Source organism: Carya illinoinensis, chromosome 14 (genome assembly GCF_018687715.1).
Source record: "Carya illinoinensis cultivar Pawnee chromosome 14, C.illinoinensisPawnee_v1, whole genome shotgun sequence".
Lineage (NCBI taxonomy): Eukaryota > Viridiplantae > Streptophyta > Magnoliopsida > Fagales > Juglandaceae > Carya > Carya illinoinensis.
This window is the reverse complement of record NC_056765.1, coordinates 25,238,892-25,264,606: the sequence shown is the minus strand read 5'-3', so window position 1 is coordinate 25,264,606 and position 25,715 is coordinate 25,238,892. Positions and strand designations below refer to the sequence as shown.

Sequence of the window (25,715 nt, the reverse complement as noted above, 5' to 3'; positions counted from 1 at the left end):
GGGTGTCAGTGACTTAATTTCCACATTTATAAATTTGGATTGGGCGTGTCAATTTTTACAATGACTTCATTGACTTGAGGTGCCTTCACTTTCAGCACTGGTTGTAATTTAAAATTTGGATCACTATTGACTTGGACTGAGGGAAACTTGGCCTCAAAAGAATGGAGTTTTAGGGTGTCAGTGACTTAATTTCCACATTTATAAATTTGGATTGGACGTGTTAATTTCCACAATGACTTTATTGACTTGAGGTGTCTTTACTTTTAGTGCTGGCTGGAATTTAAAATTTGGATTACTATTGACTTGACTGAGGCAAACCTGGCCTCAAAAGAATAGAGTTTTAGGGGCTTTACCTGGAAAAAAAAATATAAATATACATACTCTACATTTACTATGTATATTTATACCACTCACTTTGTCCAATTAATGTAACACCATATTGTGGTGCCATGTGACTAATTTGAAAAAATATATATTCGAAACAATATATAACACCAAAAAATACGAAGGATAAAATTCTAAATACTTTCTATCCTTCTATATTTGTGTCATATTCTACGTCTAGTCGATAAATTATGGAATGTGTCATTTTTTACATTGATAATAAGACATAAATATAAGTAATAAAATTTTCATATTTCCATAAGCTTGAAGTTTTGAGATAAGTTATAATTTCATATGGCATTATATACCACAACAAAAGCCTTTATTTGCGGCATTTTTGTCCGCTGGTGTAACAAAATTGCGCTGCAAAGAGTCCAATCAAGAGCGCCGGTAGACGGTTGGTAATACTTCATTTAAAAGTCTTTTACGGGGAGTTGGTTATGCTAAAGTCATGGTCGTTGGCAGCGGCTACAAATGGGGTAGAACGTCGTCGGTAAAGTAACAACAAATTTGTATAGAATTACGTTTTGCGTCCAACAATATACGACGGCAAAATATTTCGTGACGCCGCAAATAATTAGTTGAGATTTTGCGTCGCAAATGATGTGCCGCCAAAAATACATTTTCCGTCGGCAATAGTCTTTTGCTTGCGGTACCTTTTTCCGTAAGTTATTGTTGGAAGTCACCCAACCATAACTTATAAGCTATTAAACACCATGTTTCACATGGTAATATAACCTGCAAGCTTCTATTCAAGGGTTCATATAGAAAGCAATACAAATTTCCCCACTAATCTACATATATTCATTTATAGGTAAAGCATCTATACATAAACAAACTGGAAGCCAATGTTACATAGACAATAACATTTAAAAACCACTAGAGTTTGCTATCCCAAAAAAAAAAAAAAAAACCCACTAGAGTTTCTGTACACAGGAAACATCCAGTTGCACATAGGCCACCCAATGTTTCTGCTACCGACGTTGATACTAGATATCCTCGACCAAGGTAAGTGAAGCACCCACCATCTTTCAGTCCAACAAACAGCCTACATTCTCATTAATTGTACCTTTATACAATTAAATAAACCAAGTAATATTAAATAGTAATGACATATACAGGTTCTTTTGGAATAAACAATCTAAGGTTTTTGAAAGTAACTTTCCTATAAACAAGCAGATTATGTTATTGCCACACCTCCAACCCTAACAAATTAGTCATTCCGTTCAAAGACACTACATATGTTAACAATGTTGTATTAAAGAAACTAGCCAAGTTGGGTTAATAGATTTCAACTCAAAGTAACCCAACTCATCATTTAGTGCAGATCAGATACTTCACGATTTCTACTAAGGGGAAAAATAAAAATACTTGACGTATGACATTTTTCATTCTCTAACCGTGAAAATTCGCTAATATCATTAGTAAAGGAAGTTGATAAACCATACAGTACAAGGCAACCATGCATATAAAAAATAAGACCATTAAAGAATCACAAGTGCAGGGCACCAAACCGCCCAATGCTAAGAAACTCTTACAATATTCCGTAAAGAAATAATGGGCCAACATAGCAAGTCTGGAAATTAGTTTCAATGATAACTACAGTTATTATTGTAAGCTAGATGGTGCCCGCATTACATCAACCAACTCTAACTTTATTTTTTCTACCTTAGTCTAATGTCGACACTTATGTCAACACTTTTTTGAATAAGCAACCCAAAACTGTCATGCTGCATCTCAAACCTTGTCATTTAAACCAGATAGACTTGTATTATTAAAATATATACCTGTTGCGACCAGCTGGGTGAAAACTTGTCCTCTAGAGGAGATCTTCATCTCAAAAACATCTGTAGAGATGAGATAAAATGAGATAAAAACTTGAATCACAAACTTCATTGAATATTGCTAGAAAATTAAATTAAAGAACATTAAATCAAAATGAGGGAAGATGGAGAGCCTACACGACTCAGAGTTCTGCAATGCATCAATCATCTTTAAAACCTGAAAGAAAAACCAGCACGTCATTATTTTGTTTCAGTTTCCTTGATCAACAAAAGTAAGAAACATGAAATTCCAGAGAGAGGAATTTCTCAGTACGAAGAAAAATATTGACTTAATATAATTAAACCAGCAGTATCTTCAAACTGCATAGGCACAAAGTATACAATGAGCCACAAGAATGGGGGCAAACATTACAAATGCAACTTAATGTGAGCTTTTATTTAGCAGAACTAAAAATGAAACAGAATTAAGCAAAACAATTTAGTGAAGCCTCATGCCCCTGAGTCTGTTTTATTGTTTGCCACTAGTGTGGTATTTAGATCACTTGTTATGATGCAGAAATACCAAAAGTCCATAACTCTAGGTGCAGTGAAAGATAAAAGATTAGGCCAGAGGGTGGGGGCAACATAGATGGTAAACTTCTGTAACTAAAAAGGAAAAATAATAATAAGAAACCTGGGAACTAAAAGGTTGAAAATGTTGTATTGTACAAGATAAATTAAACTATTTCCATCTTACTACTGAGAAATGCACATGCAAATCCACTTACCAAAGAACTGCATGAAAATGCGCGTGAAGAAGCTCAAGTTGCAGGAGATATTCTAGGCCATGGCAGGTGGAAGAGGTTTCACAACGGTGTCAATGCTGAATACCCGTTGAAGAAACTGTATAAACAAGAGTATTTCATGTAAACTGAAGTAAGAACATATTCAGGCACAAAACTATTTAAAGAAAGCAGATGGAAATGATTTGTAAAATATTACCAATCACCAAGCAAAAAGAAATGCTAAAAGCTGCATACTTCAAGCAGCTAGTCCCTGAAAAGCTATAAAAGTGTCGATTGATAGAAAAACATAACATAAAATGTTTAGACTACATAAGAAGTAATTGATATATATCCTATAGACATGCCTTTACTCATTGAGGAAGTTAATGGGGTTTCCCAATCAAATTCAGTGATCTAAAATCTTGGAAGACAAAAAATGCATCAACTCATTGCATGCTTCTAGAACAAGATTAAGTTGAATTAACCATCTAGAGTATCAAAAAAATATTCTGCCTGAAGAAACACAAAAGCGCATAATTTCTAAAATCAAATTGAATGCAGGAAAAACAACACATTTAATGGGTTCAGAACATGACAAGATCATGGCTTGACAGTGAACCTGGTCTAAATCTTTGTAGATGATAGACCCTTACTGTAATATACACTAACAAGCATTCTACCCTGTAAGTTTACTATTTCTGCTGCCCTCTGGAAAGCACAAAATGGCCAATTCCTGAAAGAAAAACCAGCAAAGCTCTAGGGGCTAGCATTCTCATGAAAAAAAAAAAAAAAAAAAAAAAAAATCGGTATGAGTATTGGGAATTCAGAGTTATCCCAGTATTGATTGTTCATATTTAGCTGATATTTAAAAATAATGAACTATGAACTACATAGTCCGCAGAAAGGTCTCATATGATAAAAAGACATCTACTTTTAGCAGCGGCAAGCAAGTAATCAATTGTCTATGAATTCGGTAACCAAAGATACCCATTTTCAAGCAAAGATACACAAGGTATCATTTCAAAAATCAATCAATTCACATAGAAATTTAAGCAAGCACAGATCAAATCTAAATTCAGTTTAGGCAAAATTTTCAAAGACAAGATTGCAGTATCTATCTATAAAGGAAATTCAAAGAGAAAGTGTGAATTTTTATTTTACCTTCATGTTCTCCATAGTGCTAGAATGGCAGATTTACCTTGAACTCCTTGCTACCCCACCGCATGCATAATTTTTTCCAAACGTCTGCATCCACCAGATCAGTACCTTTTGCTAAAGCCATCTTACTGCAACGATGCTTCTTTGGCGCAGAATGCTTTTCCGGGGTATCACCAACACTTGTGTTCATGTGTTTCTCAGACATAAACTGGACCCACAAATGAAAGAAAATGTCTCGAGTAGAATCTAAAAATACATGACAATGTTGCTAAATAATGACACCCGTGTAAAATCCACAAGAAGAGATGAAGTTTTATTCCGTGAACCCAGAAGAAAGAATAAGGTTTTCATCCTTACAGGTACAGATCCTAATGATAATAGGGGTAGAGTGAGAGAAATCGAGAGAGGGGGTTTGCGGGGACAGAGCTAAGTCACGGCAGAACCATATCGGAATACCTTGTTGTGAAGGGTTGAATTTTAGAGAAGTGCAGGAGATATGTCGTTGAGTTGTAAATAGATTACATTGTCGTTTAAGAGTAATACGCATAGTTTCAGTAAATAGAACGGCATCGTTTGATGCCTTACTTGTACTAAGCTTGGCAGGACGTAGTGTAAACTCTAACTGTAATAACAGATTGTTGTTACAGATGTTCAATAAATAGAGGAATGGGAGGAAGGATCCCATATCCCGAATTGTGCAAACAACTTCCCTCTTAAATACTTCTCTCTTCAGTTCTCTCTCTCTCTTCTTCTTGATCTTCTTGGAGATTGACTCTCTCGAACGAGTCTACAGAAAAGGGCCCATTACATTTTTTGGTATCAAGAGCCAGTACGATGGCAGAAGGCACGAGGTCATATGCACAGGTTCTTGATTCAGTAAACCAGTTAAGGCAACAGCAAGAAGTGCAGCAAAAGCAGTTGGAAGATGCGATATCCATTTTGATTCAGCAGCAAGAAATTGTTCGTGTGGATAGGGAAAATCAAGAAAGAAAGTTTGCTGAGATGGTGCAGCAAATCTCAAGAATTTCTTTCAATAATTCTCTTGGGAATGATCATGGAACAAGACAGCATCAAGAAAATGTGAATCTTGAAGAAAATGAAGGCAGTCATGGAGGGCAGTTTCGTGACTCAATTGATAGAGGAATCTTTAAAAGCATTAAGATAGAGTTACCAAAGTATTCTGGGGGAAATCCTGTTCCTTGGGTGTATAAGGCAAACCAGTATTTCTTGTATCATCAAGTTCCACCAGCACAAAGGATTTTCTTTGTTTCTTTTTACATGGAGGAAGACGCCTTGGTTTGGTTTCAGAACTCTACAGAAGCAGGCCTTTTTCATTCGTGGGATGAATTTATCCAAGCACTACAAGTGAGGTTTGGATTGTCTGATTATGATGATCCAATGGAGGAGTTAACAAGGCTGAAACAATCGGGTTCTGTTGTGGCTTACAAGGCAGAATTTGATTTGATCTCTAATAGACTCAAGGGGATTTCTGAAAGAAATAAGTTGAGTTGCTTTATAAGTGGCTTGAAGGATGAGGTGAGGTTTACTGTCAAGTTGTTAAGTCCCAAGAACTTGAATGATGCATTTGGCTTGGCCAAGATTCAAGAACAGAATGTTTGGAGTACAAGGAAAGCTTGGAAGTCGAGTTCTTATGCTTCTGGAACTAGTGTACAAAGATCAATACAAGTTCCTTCTATTTTGGGGGCTCCTCCTAAAGGGCAGGTTGTCTCTAAAATACCTTACCAAAGGATTTCAGAAACTCAAATGCAGGAAAGAAGGAGGAAGGGCCTTTGCTATTTTTGTGAGGAGAACTATCATCAAGGCCATAAGTGTACTAAACCAAGAATCTACCTTTTAGAAGGTATGGATATTCTTGATGCTGAGATTGTTGAAGATGATGAAACGGTACCTGAAGAAGAACCTGTCAAGATTGCAGATGTGGCTTCAATTTCCTTACAAGCTATTGTTGGGTCACCTAATCCTAAGACAATAAGGATTGTGGGTCAAATTAATAAAAAGAAAGTGGTGGTTTTAATAGATACTGGTAGCACCCACAACTTTGTGGATACTACAATTGCAGCCAAATGTGCTTTAACAGTTGAGAGAGACCAGTCAATACAAGTTCGAGTGGCCAATGGGGAGGTTGTGAAGAGTTTGGGCAGAGTTCATAATGTACAAATTCAGATGCAAGGTAATAAATTTCTAGCTGATTTTTTTACTATTGATTTGGGAGGATGTGATGTTGTTATGGGTGTGCAGTGGCTGCAATCCTTGGGTCCTATAATGCTGAATTTTGCTAAGTTGCAAATGGAGTTTTCTTATGATAATAGAAGTGTGGTTCTTAAAGGACTTAGCTCACCAACTTCTGAGTTGGTGGATAATAAAGAAATGACTGTTATTTCTAAAGTGGGTTCCAAGGGATTTTGGCTCCAATTGATGGCTGTAGAACCAGTTCAGAAGCAAATGATATCATGTCCTCAGGTTGATGAATTACTAAAGAAGTATGAGGGTATTTTTGAGGAACCTAAGGGTCTTCCTCCACATAGGTCTCAAGACCATAAGATTTTGTTGAAGAATGAAGCTGCCCCTGTTTGTTTAAGGCCATACAGATACCCACATTGTCAAAAGGAAGAAATTGAAAAGATTGTGGCTGAGCTCCTACAGACTGGTGTAATTAGGCCCAGCCAATCACCATTTTCATCTCCTGTGCTCTTGGTTAGGAAGGCAGATGGGTCTTGGAGGATGTGTATGGATTACAGGAGGCTTAATGAGGCCACCATTAAAGATAAGTATCCCATTCCAGTAGTTGATGAGCTGTTAGATGAGTTATTTGGCTCTACTATCTTTTCAAAACTGGATTTAAGATCAGGGTATCATCAAATTCGAATGAGGCCTCAAGATATTCATAAAACTGCATTTAGAACACATGAGAGTCATTATGAGTTCCTTGTTATGCCCTTTGGACTCACTAATGCCCCCTCAACTTTTCAAGCTCTCATGAATGATGTCTTTAGACCATTTTTGAGAAAATTTGTCATTGTATTTTTTGATGACATCCTTGTTTACAGCAAGGATTTGAATTCCCATTTGGAGCATTTGAAACTGGTATTGCAAACCTTGGAGACTCATCAACTGTTTGCTAAAAAATCTAAGTGCAGGTTTGCTTGTGCTGAGATTGAGTATCTTGGACATCTTATTTCTGATGTGGGTGTAAAGGCTGATCCCAAGAAGATTGACTCAATGATTAAATGGCCAGTTCCTAAGAACCTTAAGTCTCTAAGAGGTTTTTTAGGCTTAACTGGTTATTACAGGAAGTTCATTAGAGGTTATGCACAAACAGCTGCTCCTTTAACAGCTTTATTGAAGAAAGACTCCTTTGTATGGAGTGAAACAGCCACTTCTGCCTTTCAGGATCTGAAAATTGCAGTGTCAACACCTCCAGTTTTATCATTACCAGACTTCTCCAAGGCCTTCATCATTGAATGTGATGCCTCTGGTAGTGGTATAGGGGCTGTGTTAATGCAGGACCAGCACCCAATAGCCTTTCTCAGTCAGGTTTTAAAAGGTAGAAACCTTTTACTCTCCACTTATGAAAGAGAGTTATTCGCTCTAGTTGTGGCAGTCAAGAAGTGGAGACCTTATCTATTGGGAGCCTCATTTGTTGTAAAAACTGATCATCATAGTTTGAAATATTTGTTGGAACAGAAAGTGGGGACAGTTGCTCAACAAAAATGGATATCCAAGCTTCTTGGGTATGAATTCTCGATTGAATACAAGAAGGGTGTTGAGAATAAGGTTGCAGATGCTTTATCAAGGAGGGATGCTGATGTGGCTTCCTTATCTGCAATTACCTTTCCTAATCCTACTTGGTTAACGGAATTGAAGCTTGCTTATAATGAGGATCCTATAGTGCAGCAACAGATGAAACTGTTTGAAGAAAATTCTAATACCAACACTTCCTTTACCCTCAAGCATGGTGTTTTGTTCAAAAAAGGAAGGATTTATGTTCCTAATTCTCCTGAGCTGAAACTAAAAATTTTGAATTTTGTGCATGCCAGTCCTAATGCAGGTCATTCGGGGTTCCACAAGTCGTTACAACGTGTTAGGTCTGATTTTTATTGGCCGGGATTAAAGAAGGAAGTGAAGGGGTTTATTAGAGAATGTGAGGTCTGCCAGAGGAATAAAGCTAAAAGTGTACATCCAGCTGGATTGCTACAGCCATTACCAGTGCCCCAACAAATTTGGACTGATTTGTCCATGGACTTTGTGGAAGGTTTGCCTCTTTCTAGGGGCTATTCTGTGATTTTAGTAGTCGTGGATAGGCTATCGAAATATGCTCATTTCATGGCTTTAAAACACCCATTCACTGCAGCCAAAGTAGCTTCACTATTTCTGGATAACATCTTTAAACTTCATGGCATGCCTAAGAGTATAGTTTCAGATCGTGGTTCTACTTTCACAAGCAGCTTTTGGAGGGAATTGTTTAAACTCCAAGGGGTTGGTTTATCCTTTTCTTCTGCCTATCATCCTCAAAGTGATGGTCAAAGTGAAGCAGTTAACAAATGTCTGGAGCACTTCTTGAGGTGTTTTTCTGGTGAAAAACCAAGATTGTGGGCTGATTGGTTGGCATTGGCTGAGTATTGGTATAATACTTCTTTACATGCTTCGACTAAATGTACTCCCTATGAAGCAGTTTATGGTGTGGCTCCACCTAAATTGCAAACTTATATTCCTGGATTAGCTTCAAACCAGGCAGTAGCAGAGCTGTTGAAGACAAGAGAACAGATTCTTTCAGCCTTGAAAGTGAATTTGTTGGCTGCTCAAGACAGAATGAAGATGCAATATGATAGACATAGGACTGAGAGAGAATTTGATGTGGGAGATTGGGTCTTTCTAAGACTACAACCATATAGACAGCAGTCCTTGGCAGCAAGGAAGAGCTTCAAGCTGTCACCCCGATTTTATGGTCCATTTCAAGTTTTACAAAGGGTGGGCAAAGTAGCATATAAGTTGGATCTTCCTTCGTATTCCTCTATGCATCCGGTGGTGCATGTTTCTTGTTTAAAGAAAAAGCTTGGACAGCAGCAGGCTCCACTTTCAACACTTCCACCAGTTGATTTTCAAGGTGAGTTAGTGTTGGAACCTGAGGTGATCTTGCAGAGAAGAAGTAGACAAGTCAATAATCGGGCTGTTGTGGAAGTCTTGGTCCAATGGCAAGGAGCAGATTCTGAAAGTGCTACATGGGAGTCATATTGGCAACTCAGGCAGAAATTCTCTCACCTTGTGGGCAAGGTGCTTTAAAGGGAGAGGGTATGTGAAGGGTTGAATTTTAGAGAAGTGCAGGAGATATGTCGTTGAGTTGTAAATAGATTACATTGTCGTTTAAGAGTAATACGCATAGTTTCAGTAAATAGAACGGCATCGTTTGATGCCTTACTTGTACTAAGCTTGGCAGGACGTAGTGTAAACTCTAACTGTAATAACAGATTGTTGTTACAGATGTTCAATAAATAGAGGAATGGGAGGAAGGATCCCATATCCCGAATTGTGCAAACAACTTCCCTCTGAAATACTTCTCTCTTCAGTTCTCTCTCTCTCTTCTTCTTGATCTTCTTGGAGATTGACTCTCTCGAACGAGTCTACAGAAAAGGGCCCATTACACTTGTTTTGCAGCCGCGCGATTGTGGGGCAGAGCCGATCTCAGACGAAGTGAAGAATGAAGGACTGAGCGGCAATATTTGTTGCTGTGATGAAAAAGAGATAAGAGTGAGACACAGAGTGAGGACGATAGGGTAAAACCATTACACAGAGAGAGAGAGAGAGAGAGAGAGAGAGAGAGAGAGAGAGAGAGAGAGAGAGAGAGAGAGAGAGAGAGAGAGAGAGATCAATATACTACCGGTGACGGAGAGGACGCGGCGGCACTGCGTGGGAAGGGTTGCGCACGTTGGTAAAAATATCTTAATTCAAAATTTTTATCTTTTAATTCAAAATTTTTATTTTCTCATTACAATTTTTTCAAATTCTTCTATAAAATATAATAAATAATTTAATTTTTTCAATTTTAATTCAAACTTTTTAAATTTTAAAAAAATAATATTAAAAAATAATATTTTAAACTTTTATCTCAATTCAAAAATAATATTTAACTTCATAAGCATTGAAGTTAGAGTTGAAATTAGAAAGAAATTTAGATTAGAATAATTCTTCTCATTAATCATTATTTACCATCCACACTTCATATCATATGAAAAACATCCATAAAAATATTCTTACATTTTATGAAAGAGAAAATCTTTTCGTCAGCCACTATTTAGCTGTAGCCAAAGCACATCTCACGTGGCATAAGGTGAATTTCCTCTTTTCTTTCTACTACTGATTCCAAGTTCCCGTTCCCTCTCTCAAAATCAATTCATTTTAAATTTCACCCATCCCTTTCCCCCTCCTCGCATCGCTCTCCCCCACCCCCATACCCTGCGCTTCCCCTCCCTGCGTAGCCTACCTCCCAAACCCCAACCCTAAGTCACCTAACCCATCCTCTTCCCCACCCCCACCCCCACCCCCACGTCACCCATCCTTTGCCCTAGTTGCCCCGTCGCCGTCAACCCTCCCTCTGCCTTATTTGGTTTAACCGGTTGGAAAATTCTTACTCAAAACCTGCACCCTTATCCTTTGCTGAAGAGATGTGCGGTCATCTGACAAGGTATTTAATCATCTTCATCTTCATAAAAATTGCTTTAAGCTGACTTGCTTTCATTGTTACCACCATTGTTAGAGAATCACATATAAGTTAACCCTCCTAGTTGCCCCTATCTCACCCATCCTCTATCCCGGTTGCCCCTGTTACTAATAGTGTCTCTGTCTAGTGATAGATAGATAATGAAGACTGGTGTTTAATATGAAGAGTTTGCCCTATAGAGGTTAGTTGAGAATCGGTTTGGTCATACTAGAGCAAGCATGGCTTATGTGTTAATCACTTATGCCATTTGGTTCATGTCAATCACTTGGTTGTTTGCACCATTTCTTTTTAATCCTTTTGGTTTCAGTTGGGGCAAGATAGTAGATGACTAGAAAGATTGGAACAAGTGGATCAAGCAGCAGGGTGGCATAAGAGTTCAACAGGATAAAAGTTGGTAATCATGGTGGGATGATGAACTTGCTCATCTTCGTCGCTCAGGGTTGAGTTCTAGGTTGATTGAAATACTTCCCTATCTTAGGTTTTTCATTTATCAGTACGGTCTGGTATGTCACCTTAACATCTCCCAACAGAGCAAAAACTTTCTGGTTTATGTGCTTTCATGGGTTGTGATTCTTGCAGTTTTCCTATTAGTCAAGGTATGTTCTTCTTATAACATTCAACTGGAGTTGTATGCTTTATTTAATCTACTTGCATAATATGCAAATATTTACATGAAATATGACAAGTTTATAGGCTCAAACATAGTTAAATTATTTGGTTGGAATATTCTTTTGACTTGAGAGATACTGCAGCAGTTCAGACACAGACTGGCCAAAGTATGATATGGTAAAACAACTTTATATTTGTCATATTTGTATATCGATTTTCCGCTTGCGGGGTGTACTTGATCATGTTTATTGGGAGTTCTTACTGCATGCAGAGAGATGGAAGGTGTGAATTTTTCATTTGGACGGATATATTTCATTCGTTAGATGAGAACATTTGTATAAGAGATAATAAAGTTTGGAAGATGTGAGATGACATACTGCTGTGCAAGTATGGCTCGGAAAATGGTAGAGAGAGAGAGAGAGAGAGAGAGAACTCTTCAAAAGGCATCCCGTATATTATTGTGTTTGTATTGTATTGGGTTATCACAATGATAATCATTTCAGCTTGGTTTGGATAAATTATATGTAAATTGACATGTTCTATGGAGTAGTGAGTTGCTAAATGGCTCTAATGTAATTGTACTCCCTCTATGTTTTGGACCTTTGGTTATGATGTACAAAAGGGGTTGCTAAATGGATCTAATGTAATTGTATTCTCTCTATGTTTTGGTTATGATGTACAAAAGGGGTACCTATAGGTTCTTTGAATTAACCTATGTAATGAAAACCTGAGTTTACCAAAAAACTTGTGCACATGGGTTTTTCTCTTGAAATCAGAAGCCATTGAAATTATAGAATTTAAATTGGGGTCTCTTTTCCCATTCCACCATAAAAATAAAAAATAAAAAATAAAAATAAACCATTAACTTCTTTCATCCTCAGACCAAATACTTTGTTACGTTGATGTGGTGTTTCCATTTACTAGCTAGACCTCATCTGGATTTAAACTTATAACCAATGTTTTCCACTTACATGTCCTTGTCTCGATCAAGTTTTTCATTGCATTTATTACCAAAAGATTTGGGAGCAAATTATGGATCGATCATGCTCATATTATTGGTGCAAAATTTGCTGTGTGGTTCGGACCCACATTTGCTCTCACCATTTACTCCCAAATCTGATTAAGGATATTTTCACTTCCATAAATAAAACCTCTAAGTAAGTTAATTCAAATACATTCTGTGAATTTATCATGGTCTTCTCTCTCTCAATATATATAGTGATTACAGCACGCTTAGCAACCACATAAGGTGCTAAAGTTACATTAACTTTATAATCAACCATGGAATTATGCAAATCAGGCGCTTCGCTTCGCTTCCAATCTTGGTAATTTTAGTCAAGCCGAAATTTGCACCAAAATGCACGTTACCAAACTGATGCTGGGGTGGAATGTCTACAAAAGTGGAAGACCAGATCTGAAAATAGAAGAAGACCAGATCTGAACGTTAATGCAATCTCATTCAAGGTGTCCTAGCAATATGAAAAGCCATTCTACCAAGAAGAAGTAAACTTGGTAAAAATCCTCAAAGATCAATAGTGATAAGATTATGATTAATAAGAACTAATGCATACCATTCTATTGCCCGAAAGCTCAAAGTGATGGCCATCATGGACAAAATCTTTTCAAAAATGAAGGGACCAATGGGAATCCATCAAAAACCACCCAGTCCCAACAAAGTCAGCAAGAGTCCGTGTTTCGCCAGAAGCCATGATTCCAATTACCTCCTTGCTAAGGATGCAATTTTCTTTTGCCTTGTCCTTCCTTGAGTCCATAAGTAGAATACAAACCAGCAACAGTGGCACTATTCAAAATATTTTATGGCATCTAAAACTATCAATGTCCTTATAGATGAGAAGCATTCTCTATTGAAAATATATTCTAATTATAATTGAGAATTATACAGAAAAAATGACTTGAAGATGTCAATTCCCTCAACTTCAAAGGGTCACTAAATTACAATGGCAAGTTACAACGATGTGCATGTAATATATTAGATAGTCGAGAATATGTTGAACTCTGTTTCAAAATGATCATAAGCAAATTCCATTATTGTTGTGAAATGGTGCAAGTCTAACCTTAATCACCAGCATCAACTCGTAATAACAAAGGATGTATACAATTAACAAAGCATGTAACATCCAAAGGGACCTGACACCCTGTATACTTCTCCCTTACAATTTCTTAGATTCTTACCATACATTGGTTTAAAATTTTTATTTTTTGTTTACTTGCAAGTTTGACAAAGCCAAGGTTATGTAGCAATTATCAGAGAAATGCTCCTTCCAGTTCAAGCATTGTTGGCACCTGTTAAAGGACCAACTTAAGTGGATTTGGCATTCCACAAAATAGAATCCAAAGAGAAGGAAGACGATGTCCCCGTCCCCGACCCAGACTCGATGTTCGGGTGCTGCAGTAGATTTAGTATTTGATCTTGAGGTGGATAAGGTGATGGAGAATGAGGTGATCGAATTGGACCGACCAATGGGAAGAAAATCTGAGAAAGGAAAACGAACGGCCCAAGACAGGCAAGCAAAGGAAAATTTTGAACTCAGAAAGATGAAGTATACGCTTTTGGAGGAGTCACGCACCCAAGAGAAAGAGTTTTATCGTCTTAAGGCTGAGAAGATGGAGTATGACAAGAAAAAAGAGGAAAAAAAATTACGTCTCGATGATAAAAGACTGAAGTTAGAGGCCGAGAAGATGGTAATTGATCGGGAAAAAGAACTACATAAAATTCGACAAGATGATGAAAGAATGAGGGTGGAGGCACAAAAAGTAGAGCTCACATTGAAGGAAGCAGATTAGCGCATTATGATGATGGATGTGAGTGCCATGCCAAAAATACAGCGGTTATATTTCTAGCAACTGCAAAGGGAAATCATGGCGAGACGTAATGCTGTAGCAGATTTGGATTGATTTGTATTTTTGTAAAAAGTTTATTTCTTTGTTTATTATGTTTCGAACAATGATAGATGAGTATATTATTAATACTAAACTTTTGTATTTTAATTTTATGGTGTAAATTGATATTTTTAAGCAATGAAATTGGCCATTATAATTTCAAAAACAATTATAAATTACCTCTAATATAGTTGCCATTAACATGAAGGAAATACGAACAGAAATTTGATTACCATTAATATAGTCACTACTAACATGAAGGAAATATAAATGCAACGGAGATTAACTCAAACATAGTCACTACTAACATGAAGGAAATATCATACTATAATGCGACATGCTTAATATTGGGAATATAATAGCCATTGATGTTCAATTAAATCTGCTTGGAGCTAATGATGTGCTGAGCTGTCTCCAATATGATGATGACGCTGGATAAAGTCCGTAAGCTCAGTTGTATGATTGGGCAACAGTTCCAGGAGTTCATCATCAAGTTGATCATATTCAATGTTCGGACCCTCACTATCATCGCGCTTGTATTCATTGATCATGTTATGTAGAATAACACATGCTTTCATTATATTTGTTAGTTTCTTCACTTTGAACATTTGAAAAGGTCAACGAATGATCGCAAATCATTGTTGAAATATCCCAAATGCATACTCGACATCTTTTCTTGCAGATTCTCATGCTTTCACAAAATTTTTCTTCTTATTTCCTAATGATGATGGAATCATCATCACAAAAGTTCTCCACTTGGGATAAATACCGTCCGCAAAGTAATACTCCATAATGTAGTCTTTGCCATTGATTGTATAATTGACTGGAGGAGCACACCCTTGGGTAAGTTCCATAAAAATAAAATATCTCTCTAGCATATCAATATCGTTATGTGAACCGGGCATACCAAAAAATGCATGCCATATCCAGAAATTATTTAAAGCAACTGCTTCTAAAATAATAGTTGGTTCATAGATGTAGCTAGAGTACATACCTTTCCAGACTGCAGGATAATTTTTTCACTTCCAATGCATGCAGTCAATGCTTCCTAGCATTCTTGGGAACCCCTGTTGTTCCGCAACAGCAAGCAATCGGGTAATATCATTGAAATTTGGATACTGCAGATATTTATCTAAAAAAATACTTACTATTGTCTCAAAGAATTTTTTGAGGCTCTCCATTGCAGTGCTTTCACCAATACGTATGTATTCATTCATGTAATCCCATATACCAGCATTTTAAGTGCTGCTGTTATCTTTTACTTAGAAGATAAATCTAGTCTTCTGGCATTATCTCTTCTTTAGACAAAGTACGGCTTACAAGATTCTACCTTATTTAGAATAAGGAGAAAAAGGAGACGGCTCATCCGAAATATCCTTCGAAATATATTCGAGGGATATATTGGGTTTTCTATGAAATAATCACGAAAAAGGCGCTCGTGCCCTTGAATATGATCACGCCAAATAAACTTACGATGTTGGTGATTGCCATGATGTCTCGATGACTGTCCATCGGCATCCTCATTAAGAACAATATTGCTATCATTTTCAAAGGATACGTATGTAAGCAATTTACGAAAGAATGTACGAGTCGTTTGATGAAGGGAGTGAGAGATCAAGAGAGACTGTTGAATTTCGATTCTATAGCTCAAATGAGACTTGAGTTTGTGAGAATGTGAATGTTAGCAATATGCCTATTTATAGAAGAAAAAGTTACTGTTACATATAAGACAAAAAATGTTACCGTTTGAGAGAAAACAGAAAAAGTTATCGTTAGAGAAAAGACAAAAAGTGTTACCATTGAAGAAATGACAAAAAAATTACTGTTACAGAAATGACAAAATTTTTATCATCAATACGTGGCTAGGTATTACCATTAGAGAAAGTGATAAAGAGTACTAAATAAAAGGAGAAAAAGGAGACGGCTCATCCAAAATATCCTTCGAAATATATTCGAGGGATATATTGGGTTTTCTACGAAATAATCATGAAAAAAGCGCTCGTGCCCTTGAATATGATCACGTCAAATAAAATTACAACGTTGGTGATTGCCATGATGTCTCGATGACTGTCCATCAGCATCGTCATTAAGAACAATATTGCTATCATTTTCAAAGGATACGTATGTGAGCAATTTACGAAAGAATGTACGAGTTGTTTGATGAAGGGAGTGGAAGATCAGGAAAGACTGTTGAATTTCGATTTTATAGCTCAAATGAGACTTGAGTTTGTGAGAATGTGAATGCTAGTAATATGCCTATTTATAGAAGAAAACGTTATCGTTACATATAGGACAAAAAATGTTACCGTTAGAGAAAAGACAAAAAGTGTTACCGTTGAAAAAATGACAAAAAATATTACTATTACAAAAATGACAAAATTTTTTTATTATCAATACGTGGCTAGGTATTACCATTAGAGAAAGTGATAAAGAGTACTAAATAAAAAAAAAAATTAGCCATCACATTAGAAAATGTACATATTAAAAAAAATTACTATTTTTATAATATGAATTTTGGTTTGAAAAATAATACCGTATTGGATAGTCAAAATCATATAAATATTTAGTAGAAAGTGATATTTAAAAAGAAGATAATAAGACAAAAAAGTTAGTAATTAAGATTGTAAATGGAAGAAAGAAAAAAATAATAAACAAAGAATAGAAAAATATTATTTAATAGAATAGAGATAGGAATGGAAAATGAAATGAATGAGGTTTTTAGGAGATGAATAAAATTTAGGAATAAATTTAAGGAAATGTGATTTTGATTTAAATTATAAGAAATTTTATAGGGATCTGGATGGGGATGCTCTAAGGTTTGAGTTTCAAAATGAAATTTTGTTCTGTGTAGGTACACCATTTTGACACGAGGAAGCAAATCACATCACTAGAAAGAAAAGGTCTGTGAAAAGTATACAATAGCAATAGAGGAAAAAATAAAAAATAAACAATGACACTATGAGTAGTAATATAGGGTGGTAAACGTATATTAGTAAATATATATAATATATATTATTAACATTTTATCGTTTAATAAATTTTTAATATATTTTTTAAAGTAATTATATTAGTAAATTAGTAATACTAATATACATTAGTCTATAATATCTATTATTTACAATTATACTTTATGATCTTATACTAACATTCTAATAATATTAGTAATATACTTTAAGTCTATATATAAATTATTATATAAATCACTATAGTATTAGTATTAACTATAGTAATACTAATACCATTAGTGATATACTATCAACACAAATTTTTTAAAGCCATACTAATGCTTGTAGATTGAATGACCAAGAAATTGCTTAAGATCTTTGACAGCAAAACATCAAATATATAGAACTTGACAACTAGACCTTAAACAAACTCTTAACTCCTAGTTTTGAATAATAGAATATAGTTAGATTAATGCAGAACAAACCTAAATAACATGGATATATATAACTTGACCACTAAACCTTAATGTATGAAATGTAATTCACTCAAATTTATTAGAACCATTTAGTCATAAAAATCTTTCATGGCCTAGTTTTCCTTCTACTGATCATACTATAGTCGTATATCATGCTATTTTATCTTCCCCATTAACATGGCTAGGTTGTCAAAAATTAACTGCTCCACACAGTCATTATGCATTATGTTCCCACACAACAATGCCTCCATAGAATGTCCCTTCACATCGCCCTTGATCACATCTCCTCCTTCACACAACAACGTCCCCACACAACAATATTCTACCCACTAGCCTTCCTCCCTTAAATCTCACGGCCACCACACATGGAGTGACTACGGCCACCATGTTCCTCTATCATGGCATCCACGCATGCAGTGACTACTGTGACTACCAACACGTGTTTGGGTGCAACCACATTCCTCTGTCACGACCTCCACACATGTAATGACCACCACCACGTGACTACCACCACGTTCCTCCACCGATCGATCGAACATCCTCTATTTTGCACTCTCAAAACAAAGCACTCCATAGCAGTGCAAACCGATAGCCACGGCCCTCGCCGTTGCTAGTCTACAGCAGAGGGCACCGAAGAACAACTCTCCCCCATTAAACACTCCCATACGTTAGACTCTCTAAGTGTTTTCCCAGTGTTCTTTTTATATTTGTGTCTCTTAGAGACTTTGTACAATGAGGTGAAAGTTGGCTTTTGGGTTTTGTAAATATAAGGAAAATCAAATTAAATGACTCTTAGGATGAAGAATCTTCTTAATCTGATAGAAGTATAGGTGGGAAAACCCCACAAAGGAGTAGATAAAGAGTGGGTGAAGTGTGAAAGAAAATTATTCTATAACACCCACAACCAAAATAATAATAATAATAATTACTGTCTGCTTTAGGAGCACAAGGATTCTATTGATCTTTAAAAAACGGGTTTGATCCTTTGGTTGTGATCATCCCTTGTAGCTATATATGACTATTTGGGTGAGTCTTGATACTATCTCATACTGTGCAGTTTGCAGGTAATGGGACAATAGTAACATTATAATGGATTGTACACATTCTGCTCAGGAGTGTCTAATGGATGTTGGAATTGTAGTTCCCATCAATCATAAAAAAAAAAAAAAAAATCATGTCATTAATCAATATGTGAAAAAGTATAAGGAAACACCAATTAATGAAAACCAAAAGTGGAGAAGAGAGATCCAAAATTGCAGATACAGGGAAAAACATGAAATAAGAGGGAAACTAAAATGCTCTCTAGCTACAAGAAATCCATTAGCCCATTAAAAAGGCTTAAACTCCTCTGAACTTCTTGAGGGGCTCTCCAGATTTTCTATTTCAAATAATACATCAATGACAGAATGACGTTTTGGGTTCCACTTTTCTTTCCCTAATTGCTAATCTTTAGTCCCCAATATGACTCCCCCAACAGGCAGAGACAAGTCCCCCAACCTAGATCCTCGTCCAAAATGCCCAGAACAGGGGCTCAAGATATCCCTTGGTTCACCAACAATTCTTGATGGGTTCTCATCAACTTCCTTTTCATCACTTATAAAAAATTCAAGCAAATGGGGAGTTGATGGTATTTCCCTATTTCCAATCCATTCCAAGTTTACCCCAAAAAATAAAGAATCTAGATCGTCCAAATTTTGATCGAGTGAGTGAATGTCTCTGTTGTCAACTGAAATCCAGTTATTATCCTGTAATACCCAAATAGAAATATATATATATATATCGGTAAGTCCAAGATAGAAATACACACACAAAAATCGGTTGCAAGCCTACATGGCTACAAACAACTTAGAAATATAAGGTTCTATTGCTTTTACCCATATATTCTCATCTCACATGATATTTCTCTTCCTTTTTCTTGCACTACCAATGAATCTTTTTCTTCAATATTCTCATTTCCAATCGATAAAAGTTCCTCATCCTAACAAAGCCCAGAGATCTAAAAAGAAATGAAGAACGAAATCAGAAATAATTTTCTACCAACAACTCATGGTCACTATAAATATTTTGGTAGTAAAATCAACAACTCTCTCACCTAATAAATTTCCTCTTCTTTCTCCTTATTCAAGGACACCAACTTGGGTGGCACGAATGGATTTTCCAAATCATACACGTGGCTCATAGGAATCCAATGTAGCCTATAGACTCTGCTGGAGCCACCTAGCTCATCGTATCACCCTCCATTAGCTCCATGCATTCCCCCAGCTCCACCTTCTTCTCTGAGATCCAGGTCCTATGCACTGAATGACCAAGAAACCATCATGAGCTTGGTTTTTATCATAAAAGAAAACCCAATATCACAAACTAATGAAAAACATTGGAAGTGAGAAGAAAGAATTACCAGACGATAATTCCATGACAAATGGTCGTTGCTTAGAGGCTTATGAGTGGCTTTGAAGGTGCAATTTGCTGATGCTGGGAGAGAGAGACAGAAGGGGGGATTTTTTATATGAAAGGGAGTGCTACATTTCAGATGAGAAGAAGATGCGAAAGAGATGTGAAGAAGAAGACGAGAGAAGAAGAAGATGAGAGGTGCCTAATCTTTGTGTAGCCAAATGAATGAAACGCCCCATTTCATTATTACGTATGCGAGAGGTCCCCAACCCCATGTGCAAATAGACTTTTTGATATCCATATTGGGTTGAATTATATTTAAGTAGGTGGGTCAACTCAGGTCTAGGGTTTTGGATTGTTTTACTGGTGGGGATGGTGTATGTGGGGGACCCCTTTGGGTAGAAACCCAATTTTGAAAGTGAAAGTTAGATTCCTAGCTATTTAGAATACTTAAGGTGGATGCGCTTACTCAAGCCCAGGAAAATACTTTTATGGGCCGTGCTAAGAATGTTCATCTGGATTTACAAATTGTAAGTGGAAACGCATGTTGTTTCTACCAAGCCCCTCCAATGCTGAACATGAGGTTCCAATGGCTTCCCCTCCCCAAAATGAGAAAGGTCATATTCAGAGATGTTGAGAATGAAGAGAGGCAGGCAAAATGAAGTTCTTCTGAGAGTGGACATGTGACTGAGCATGCTCAGAATACTAACATTGGATCAGCGGTTGCTATTGAACAGCAACACCATAGCCAATGAAAATTGTAAGTTGGAATGTCTGTGGACTCAGGAACCCACAGGGCATTCGAACCCTCTGCAATTTTGTGAAGAGTGAAGCTCCCAACATCTTGTTCTTACAGGAGACTCATCTTAAGTCTCATGAATTTGAGGTATGTAAATTCAAATTGGGTTTTACAAACTATCTAGTGGTTGATTGTAGTGGTAGGAATGGGGGGTATTGCATTGATGTGGGATAGGGATATAAATCTCTTGATTCTTAATTATTCACAATGTCATATTAATGCTTTGATTGAAGATGATCCTGAGAAAGAGTCTTGGTTTTTTTACTGGAATTTATGGCTTTCTCAAAGTTTATCAAATGTTTAGAACTTGGGATATGCTAAGAACTCTAGGTAGACATAATGGTGAAGCGTGGTTCATGCTAGGTGATTTTAATGAATTGTTGCATCACCATGAGAAAAGGGGAGGGAGACAAAGGCCAAATTGACAAATTTCTGCCTTTAGGGATGTGGTAAATGATTGTGCCTTAAGAGATATGGGATTTAGGGGTAATAAATTTACTTAGAGTAATAGAAGGAGGGGTCTCAATGTATTAACGAGAGGCTAGATAGAGCTCTAGTGAATGTTTCATGGTGGGGTAAGTTTCCAAATGCCTCTGTTACACATGGCTTGGAGGCTTACTTAGATCATGTTCCGATATGGATTAACACTATGAGGGAAGGGGGCCATCCTTGACATAGAAGACAATTTAAATTTGAAGAAATGTGGGTTGGAGAGTAAGCTTGTGAGGATATTATCAAATGAACTTGGAGGAGAAGAGAAGGGGGGCTTGATGTAATGAACAAAATAAAAGAGTGTGTAACACTGCGTTGGTAATGTTCAAAATCAATTGCATTTGGCTAGACAAAACATGGAGATGCTGAATGTCTCTGATCCAGTTGAGGAACTTAAATAAGATCATGAAAGGACTCGAGAGGAAGTGCAGAAGTGGTTGGAAAGGGATGAGGTGATGTGGAGGCTAAGGTCCAAAGCATTATGGCTAAAAGATTTTGACAAAAATTCTATGTATTTTCATATGAAGGCTTCTCCGAGGAGAAGGAAAAACAGATTAGATAAAGTGAAGGATGAGGGAGGGATATGGCAGTTTGGTGAGCAGAGGGACAGAATTCTTTTAAACTATTTTGAGGATCTTTTTACAAGCACCAATCCAAGTGGATCTACTGATTTTCTAGATGCCCTTGTTGCTAGAGTAACACCTGCTATGAATGAGGAGTTGAGTCAAAGGTATATTGAAGCTGAAGTGTTGGTTGCTTTGTTTGAGATGAATCCACCTACAGCTCCTGGCCTTGATGGAATGTCCCCATCATTTTTTCAAAAATATTAGCATGTGGTGGGTAACTCAGTCATGGAAGCTATTTTGCAAGCTTTAAACTTAGGTGATTTTCCTCAACCTCTTAATCATATTTACATCACTCTCATTCCAAAGAAGAAATACCCTACTGTTGTTGTAGATTATAGGCCCATTAGCTTGTGCAATGTGGCAGACTGATTTCAAAAGTTATCTCCAATCGTTTGAAAGTTGTTTTACTTAGTATTATTGGGGAGAGTTAGAGTGCTTTTATTCCTAGCCATTTAATTACAGACAATGTGCTTATAGCTTATGAATTGGTGCATTTTCTAAAAAACAAAAAGAAGGAGAAATAAGGGTATATGTCCCTGAAATCATATATGAGTAAGGCCTATGATAGAGTAGAGTGGTATTTTCTTAAACAGGTTTTGGAGGTCATGGGATTTCAGGCTGATTTTATTTCCTTGGTGATGCTTTGTGTTTAGATTGTTTCTTTTTTTGTGTTAATTAATAGTGAGTTGAAAGATCCTATTTTTTCTGGTAGGGGCTTGAGACAAGAGGATCCATTGTCTTTGTATCTCTTTCTCTTTGTGCTGAAGGACTCATCTCTTTGCTGAATGTAGTAGGAATAAGGAAGGAAATTTCTGGGATTAAAATATGTTGAAGGGCACCCAATATTAATCATTTGCTTTTTGTAGATGATAGTGTTAGTTTTTGTAAGGCTGATGTGGAGGAGAATAGGATGGTTGTGTTAAATGCTTATGAGAGTGTGTCAGGGCAGAAAATTAACTAGGATAAAACTTCCATAGTGTTTAGTAGTATGTGGGGTAAGATATAAGGGAAGAGATTTGGTTGTTATGGGGAAATGGGAAAATTCAGCAATATGAAAAGCATCTTGGGTTACCTCCTATAATTGGTAGATCAAAATCAAAGGCTTTTCAGTCTATCAAGTAGAAGGTTTGGCAAAAATTACAAAGTTTGAAAGAAAAATTATTGTCTTAAGGGGGCAAGGAGATTTTATTAAAAGCCGTCACTTTATCTATTCCAGCTTATACTATGAGTTGTTTTCTACTGCATATTAGCTTCTTTTCAGAATTGGAGAGTTTAATGTCAAAATTTTGATGGGGTTAAAAGAAGAAAGAAAAAAGGATTTCATTGGATTAGTTGGAGTAATATGTGTGAAGGGAAGTGTAGAGGTGGTATGGGGTTAGATATTTTCTCCTTGCTCTTCTTGCAAAATAAGGTTGGAAATTAATGCAAAATGAGGATTTTGTTTTCTGTTTTACATAAACTCCTTAAAGCTAGATACTTTTCTAAGACTAATTTAATGGAATCTAGGGAAGAGGTTGTGGCCTTTGTCATTGATGAGGAAATAGGGTGGTGGGATCTTCATAAGCTTAGAACTCTCTTCCATCTAATGATAGTAGCAGATATTATGAAGGTTATGAAATTTCCAATAGGTACTGAAGACAAATTGATATGGAGCCAAGAAAGAAGTGGTCAGTTCTCTATCAAAAGTTGTTACAAGCTCATTATGTCTCTCGTAATGTTTCGAATTCAGTAGAGCCTTTTTAAGTTGGAAGCTAGCAAAAATTATAGAAAGCTATGTAGAGGATGCTAGTTCCAAATAAGATCAAAATGTTTGCATGGGGTGCGTGCAAAGATAGTCTTCCTTCTGAAGAGAAATTGATGAAGAAAAATGTGATTTTAGAGTCAAACTGTAGGTTTTGCCTACATCCAGTTGAAGATCTTCTGCATGCAATTTTTAGTTGCAGTTATCTACAGGACTTTTGGCTTCAATTCTTTCCTACTCTAGCTAATCTTGTGCCTCTTAACATTACTAACTTGGTTATGCAATTTGTTGAGGGAAAGGATTCTAATAAATTGGCTCTCTTTTTCTGTCTTGCATTGGGATTTTGGTTTAGGAGAAATATGCTAGAATTTGAACAAATCACTTTGAGCCCTAGCCACGTTACTAATCATTCCTTAAGGGTAATGCAAAGTTTTAAAACAATTTCTAATAAATCCCAAGTTCAGATTCGAGGTCACTTTAGCTGGAACCCTCCTACTCCTAGTGTGCTCAAGCTAAACACAGATGGAGCTTTGTTCTTAAATTTACAGAAGGCTATGGTAGGAGATATCTTAGGAGATTCAGCTGGAAAGATGGTGACGGCTGCATCCAAACTTGAACTAGAGGTGGAAGGGTCAGAAGCAGTCGAATTGTTAGCTATTTTCAAAGGATTACAACTGTGTTCCACTATGGGGATTTCGCATATTCAAATAGAAAGTGATTGTTTGCTGTTAGTCCAGGCTTTGCAGCAAAATAATATGATGACTTCAATGCTTGGTAATCTGCTTTCTGAAGTGAAGAGGTTGTGCAGTGGTTTTATAGTTGCTCTTTTTCTCATGTGTATCGAGAGGGTAATACAGCAGCTCATCAGCTTGCTCATAATGATTGGAGAGTTGATAACATTGAAATGTGGTGGGATTGTATTCCAGACTTTCTTTCTTAAACCTTATGGTTTGATAAATGTCTGTAATTATTTATCTTGAATGAAGATGTTTGTGACGCCCCCAAATCTTCACGCACGAACACGAAAAAATCGAGACGTCCGAATGATTACATCACGGGTTACCACCCTATCGATGAGTTTCAAGTGTGTGTATAAGCAACAAACGTGCACGAGAAACACGCAGCGAATAGCAAAGTCATATAACTAAGTACCAGAATTTTTTCTTAATTTAATACAAAGCTGTTCAAAACATATATAATAAAATATTACAAAATACAAATATAGTTTCAAAGCCGAATACAAAGCATAACCCAACTCAGAATTCTGGCGGAGCCACATCCATGGGCTCAGCCTCCTCCTCCTCCTCGAACTCTGCACCAAAATCTACGGAACCAAAAATGGTGTTACAGGTAAGTAAAATCCAAACACCTCTAGATAAAAACATATAAAACTCAAACAATATGCATGAAAGAAAAGCCAATACACATGTCCTGTAAAATCATAATTTTTCCATTCACGCCAAAAACTCATTTGGCCCAAAAACATATCGTTTAAAACCAAGCCTCGCCATTATCCCAGATAATGGCCCAAACAACCATTTTTCCAAAAAATAGATCACAAAGCCTTAAAACCAAACCTAGCCATTTTTCCAAAAAATGACCCGCATTTGAAAACCATAAAAACGATCCAATTATGCATGCACCATGATCTCCCCTAGGGATTATTCGCACACCCTAGCTCTGTGCCATACCGCAGGTAACGACTACGAGTGTGACACCTAAACGAGTGATGCCTAGACTCGCGCCCAGCGTGTCTCTGGCCAGGTTATCCTCTAATCCCCGCCACTCTAGGGACCACGAAGTTGACATGACAGCGTTACCGTATTGTGCGATTCGGTCGTCGCCCTGCGACAATCCAGGGGATGTCACTCAGTATTATCCACTCCTGAGTGACCAGAGGAGCTCCACC

General features: G+C 36.8%; 2 long non-coding RNA genes across 6 annotated transcripts; one reads left to right on the top strand and one right to left on the bottom strand.

Annotated features, from left to right (window-relative positions):
• Positions 1-1,110: 1,110 nt before the first annotated feature.
• Positions 1,111-4,545, bottom strand: LOC122295016. Of its 5 annotated transcripts, XR_006237834.1 has the most exons (5): positions 4,094-4,545; positions 3,150-3,203; positions 2,936-3,050; positions 2,346-2,385; positions 1,166-2,231 (listed from the first exon to the last, which is right to left on the bottom strand). It is a non-coding gene; the product is annotated as an uncharacterized LOC122295016 (long non-coding RNA). The 5 variants fall into 5 exon arrangements; XR_006237833.1 differs by having other exon boundaries at positions 1,111-1,453; positions 2,172-2,231; positions 2,936-4,545; XR_006237832.1 differs by having other exon boundaries at positions 2,936-3,203.
• Positions 4,546-10,449: 5,904 nt separating this feature from the next.
• Positions 10,450-12,142, top strand: LOC122294711. Its single transcript, XR_006237691.1, has 2 exons — positions 10,450-11,612; positions 11,707-12,142. It is a non-coding gene; the product is annotated as an uncharacterized LOC122294711 (long non-coding RNA).
• Positions 12,143-25,715: the final 13,573 nt, after the last annotated feature.